The sequence below is a fragment of the Petaurus breviceps genome, unplaced genomic scaffold (genome assembly GCF_028583685.1).
Source record: "Petaurus breviceps papuanus isolate PSGF00001 unplaced genomic scaffold, PetGlider_PUasm1.0 90895, whole genome shotgun sequence".
NCBI classification, from domain to species: Eukaryota; Metazoa; Chordata; class Mammalia; order Diprotodontia; family Petauridae; genus Petaurus; species Petaurus breviceps.
Window position 1 is genome coordinate 22,293,184 of NW_027187372.1, and position 6,000 is coordinate 22,299,183.

Below are 6,000 nucleotides of genomic sequence, written 5' to 3' on the forward strand. Positions count from 1 at the left end.
GATGGTTTCAATACTTTTAAGGAAAAAAAAAAGTTTACATGGTCTGGTACTATGGTAGATATTCCTTCTACCACATGCCTGAAAAGGAATCCTGTTGTCATTTTTTCAAATAAAGAAATGATAGGGGTTTTTGGAAATGTATTTGAGGTGATCTAGTTTAAGAAGTTAATTAGATACTTCTTTTAATTTGTTGTTAGTATGCAGATTTTGGGTTTCTTGCCAGAACATGAAGTAGAAAATTTTAATGAAGTAGAAAAATTGATCTATCAGAAGGTTTTTAACTCCTTTAATTTCATTTTCTTGGGCTCAGCAAGTCAGGAACCTAGATGGAATGTTTTTGTGTTAACCAAAGGTTTTTTTTCCTGCTTCCCATGTAGGGCAGTCCAAAAATAAAATATGTCATTCATGACTGTAGGTTCATTTTTTAAAACCACATCTCAATTTGAAGTAGAAAATGGCAAAAGCACTTTGAGGTTTTTCTTTGATAAAGTCTCTATCTTTTAGACTATCTGAAGAAGTGTGCTTCACATGCCCCAACTTTCCCTACGCCCTTTATATTTCTAGTTTATAAACTTCTTGTAGAAAATCTACATGTTAGTCTTATTAGGTTATACTACCTGCAATGAACACTTAATTAATACAGTCTTAATGGAGGATGGTGATGACTTTGCTCCTGTAAATATTGTACTATTTGTGTCATGGCCAATGTTAAACAACAGATTGACCAATCTTCAATATTCAGTGTAAACCAAAATATAAGAAAATTTTTCTATGAGTGAATAGAGTTCCAGAATTGTAAAGCTAGGATGTACCTGCCCCTCATTTTACAAGGGATGAAACTAAGGCCCAGAGAAGTTAAGTGAGTCAACTATTAGTTTGTTGCAGAACTTGCTTTAGTAATTAAATTTCATGAGACTCAAAAAGATATGCTTAGGAAATGGAAGGTGCATTCACATCTCAAGTGAATACTTCAGTTTAATTTGAGCATTAGGCAATCCCTCAGGCTGGTTGCACATTAGCTTCTTTAAAAATATTAGCTATAACATAAACTTATATCCATACATGATGTGGAAAGCAAAAAAAGTGTATAAATTGATGGGACCAGGACATAAAACCAACCACACTAGACATTTTGGCAAATTTACAATTTTAGCAAGGTTGTTCACTCTACATAAAGTTAAGAATTTAGCATCAATCCTGAACTCCTCTGATTCTCACTAGTCCAGAGTAGCATAGTTGAAAATGCCACCAATAAAATGAATCACTATCAGGTTTTAGGAGTTAGTTATTGATATAATCTCAGAATGATAGCATAAGAAAGGACCTCAGTAGATAAACAGATCTCATTCAGGAATGTGAAGGATTAGAGAGATGGTTGTCTATTAATTTTCTTATTAATGACTTATCCAAATATCAGTAGACTTATCCAAAGAAAATCACTAATAGGATTACCAGTTTGGTATTCAATAAGATTGCTATTTTCTTACCCTTGAAAGCAAGGAATATGAACTAGATTTGTGATTTCACTGGTGCATTTGGGTGAGGAAACTCACTGCGTATTCAGGTCAGCAACTTCTCTGCAAATTATAGTCATAGGGATTTGGCTAGAGTCAACTAAAGTGATTTGTCTAGGATCACACAGCCAATATGCATCAGGAGCAAGACTAAAATGGAACTATTCTAAGCTGCCCCACCCTTGCAAGGAAGTGAAGCTAAATGAATTTGTAGCTTGGCAGCATAGTCACTAATGATGTCCTTATTATTATTTATTGAACAATTATTGTTCTCTTTAGAGAATTTCTAATATCCACCCATCTATCTAAGAACCATCTTTTGAGTGCCTTCTAAATGCAATACACTGTATAAGGTATAAGAGAATGCTAAATTTTTTCTTTCCAAAAATTTCCTAAATCACAGAATCTCAATGGTTCAAGTGATCTCAGAATCTATTTGGACCAACTCATACCTGAACAAGAATTCTTCCAACAACAAACCAGCAGGGTTTGTCTTACTATTCACTATGTATCCCCAGTGCTTAGCATAGTGCTTTATATATAAGGAGCCTTTGATAAATGCATTTTTATTCATTCAGTTATCCTGTATAATTCTTCATTGCTAAAATGTTGCGACCTAGCCATATACCCTCATTCCCTTCTCCCTTGCCATTTGGTGATCAGAAACTTCATTTCAGAGAATGTGGTATATTTTCTATGACTTTTAGCTAGTATAATGTCTGGCATGCAGTAATTATTTAATAATACTTGTTGAGTGATTTCTTGATACAAAATCCTGGGAATACTGTTGGTATTAAAAACCAAAGGGCCCCTTTATTTCAGTGAGTAAGTATACCTAAAATGACTATACAATTCCCAAAGTCAATTCAGTCCATTTTCCTCATTCTGTTCAATTTGAGGTCTAACTCGCTGTCCATCTGTATTGTTTGTTCAAGATCAAGCAGCTCAGCAAGTTGTTTATCTAATGGTAAATTGTAGTATGGACAATGGATATTCTTTGTTTTTTTTCAACATGGCTACTTATAGCACAGTCTTCTGAGTAATTATAGATTTAATTTAGTATTCGTTTATTCATTGAACAAACATTTATTAATTATCTACTGTGTGCCAGGAAACAATCTCTAACCACATTCTATTAGGAAAACTCCATGCACATAGAAAATTAAACTTAAAAATGCATACATAGTAGAAAGTGATTTCTTGTGAATGGAATATCGCTAGTGACTGAAGGAACTGGGATAATCTTTTCCTAGGAGTGCCAATTGAATTGAACTTTAAAGGAAGTTATGGACCCTAAGATTTAGCAGTAAGGAGCAGGTGCATTCCAGGCATGAGAAAGAGCTTGTGCAAAGTCATAGAGGTACAAAATGTAATCCTATGTATGGGATAAATCAAATAGTTCAGTTTGGCTTGAACTGTTCTGTGGCATGATTCAATCTACACAATGTCATTTGCAAAATGGTATATTTGAAGGACTTTATGGTCTATAAGGAATGAGTTTTCCATTTGAACTCTGGACCAGACATCCTTTATGACAGTGGTCATGATCACAAAGGCCTATGAAATCTTTTGCAAGCATATTTTTAATTAGTTATTTCCTATTTGGTAAGATATACTCAATGTCATTTTTTTTATGATGTTATTTTGTGCTTTTCCTGCTGGCAGATTCTTCTTAAAGTAAGTATTCATGACCTAAATGGGAATATTTTCTTTTTTGTCTTTATAATCTTATTATCTAACATAGTACCTGTCACATAATAAATGTTTAACAGACACTTAGTTGATTAATTGATATTGGTAAGGCTTCTGTATAGCCTGTAAGACTTTGACCTTTCTTGCCTTGTACTTTTGAAATTGTTTTTGCTTTTCTCCCTTATGCCTATATTTGTGTTGAAACCACTGAATAGTAAAGTATATACCAATTTAATTGGGGAAATCTTACTGACTTTCTTTAAATTTCTTTGTTCCTCCATATTCCATAACAGATTTGTTATTTGTTTTTTTGTGTCATTCAGTCTTGTTTGAGTCTTTATGATCCTATGGACCATAGCGTGCCCAGGCCCACTACCTCCTGAAGTCTATCCAAGTTCATGTTAATTGCTTCCATGACACTATCTATCCATTTCATCTCTGTCATTACCTTTTCCCTTTGCCTTCAATCTTTCCCAATATTGGTCTTTTTCAATAAGTCCTGTCTTCTTATTATATGGTCAAAGTATTTAAGCTTCAGCTTTAGCACTTGACCTTTCAGTGAACAGTCTACATTAGTTTCTTTAAGTATTGACTAATTTGATCTCTTTGCTGTCAAAAGGACTCTCAAAAGGACTTCTCCAGCATCTTAATTAAAAATGTTGATTCTGCAGTACTCAGCTTTCCTTATAGTCCAACTCTCACAGCCATATTGCTACTGGAAAGACCACAGCTCTGATGGACCTTTTTCCAGCAAGGTAATATCTTTGCTTTTTAACAAGCTGTCCATATTTGCCATAGTGCTCCAAGTAACATCTTTTAATTTCATGGATGCAGCTGCCATCTTTAGTGATCTTTGTGCCCAAGAATATAAAATTGGACACTGCTTCCATTTCTTCCCTCTATATTTTCCAGGAAGTGGTGGGACAAATCATCAAGATCTTAGTTTTATTTACTTATTTTTTAATGTTAAGCTTCAAGCCAGCTTTTACATTTTCCTCTTTCACCTTCATCAAGAGGCTTCTTAATTCTTCTTTACTTTCTGTCACTAGAGTGGTATCATCTGCATATTAGAGATTTGTTATTGGTCCCAGCCACCTTAATTCTGGCTTTGAATTATTCAGTATGGCATTTTGAATGATCAATACTGCAAATAAATTCAATAAATAAGGTTACAGATCTAAATCCACATATCCTGGAGAATGGAATCAAATGGGTTTTAGAAAGCAATGCTATTGTTATGAGGCTAGTGGAGGTGATGGAATTCCAGCAGAGCTATTTAAAATTCTGAAAGATGATGCTGTTAAAGTGCTGCACTCAATATGCAAATTTGGAAAACTTGAGCCACTAGATTGAAAAAGATCGATTTACACCCCAGTCATAAAGAAGGGCAATGCCAACAATGCCCAAATTACTGACAATTGTTCTTATTTCACATGCCAGCAAGATTATGCTTAAGATTCCACAAGCTAGGCTTAGCAATATGTGAACCAAGAATTATCAGAAGAGCAAGCTGGTTTTTGAAGAGGCAGAGGAACTAGAGACCAAATTGCCAACATTTGCTGGATTATGGAGAAAGTGGAGGATGTTCCAGAAAAATATCTACTTTTGCTTCATTGATAACATTAAACTTTTTTTTTTGCTTTTTTGAGGGGGGAGGGCAGGGCAATTTGGGGTTAAGTGACGTGCCCAAGGTCACACAGCTAGTAAGTTTTAAGTGTCTGAGGCCCAATTTGAACTCAGGTCCTCCTGACTTCAGGGCTGATGCCACCTAGCCGTCCCCTACACTAAAACCTTTAACTGTGTGGATCACAACAAAATGTGGCAAAATCTCAAAGACACGGGAGTACCACATAATCTTACTTGTCTCCTGTAATGGTAATGGGATTTGAAGATATTCCATGGCCCTTGTATTGGCAAACAAACAGGTACTTAGCACCTTGTTTCAAGTTCATGATTGTATCAAGTATTAAAATCCAGAACTTGTGAATCCCACAACTTGTGAACCCTAGCACTTGTGACCTCTTGCAACAGGAAGGGGAGGAGCTAATGACCATATATAAGGAGAGGCCCAGACTGGAGAGAGCAGAACTGAGAAGGGAGCTCTTGGGATGGAGAAGGAGAAAACTTGTGGTATCCTGGCACTCTATGTTTGTCTGTTCTGTCTGTGTTGATATTTGTTTGTGATACTTTGTACAGAAGCCCTGGGACCTTACTAGAAGCTCTGAAAGAGGATTTTCTGGTCGTCTGTTTACAGAAGTCCTGGAGTGGGGATTTAGAGGTCCTGGGTCTGTACTGATGATTTGTGTTGAGTTCTTAGACCTTGTTTGTGGGTCTGTGTTGATTTCTATGTTGATGATTTGTGTTGACCTCTTGGACCTTGTTTGTGGGTCCTTGTTGATTTCACAGGCAGATAGTGAATTGATGATGGTGCTGGCAATGTGCATGAATGTTGTTTTGGCTCTGCTAAGCTTTGTCTTCCCAGAAATAGGAACTGTGAAGGACTTGAGGTGGACTGGACACTATGAACTTCAATATGGAATGGGAACTGGACAAGGAACTGGACAAAAAATTGGACAAGGATCTGGATAAGGAACTGAGAGCTGTCTTTCCTTGAATTCAGGTGGCAGTTGGGCAGATTCGGGCAGGGGTTGGGACCATGTAAGATGAACTGTGGAAACTGAGAGCCAACCTCAAGTTGAGATGAAAGAAGACTTTACTTGGATACTGTGTATTGATTGAGATCATGATTTACTGTGACCTAGGGGTGGAGAACTTTGACCTTTGTACTTTGTGT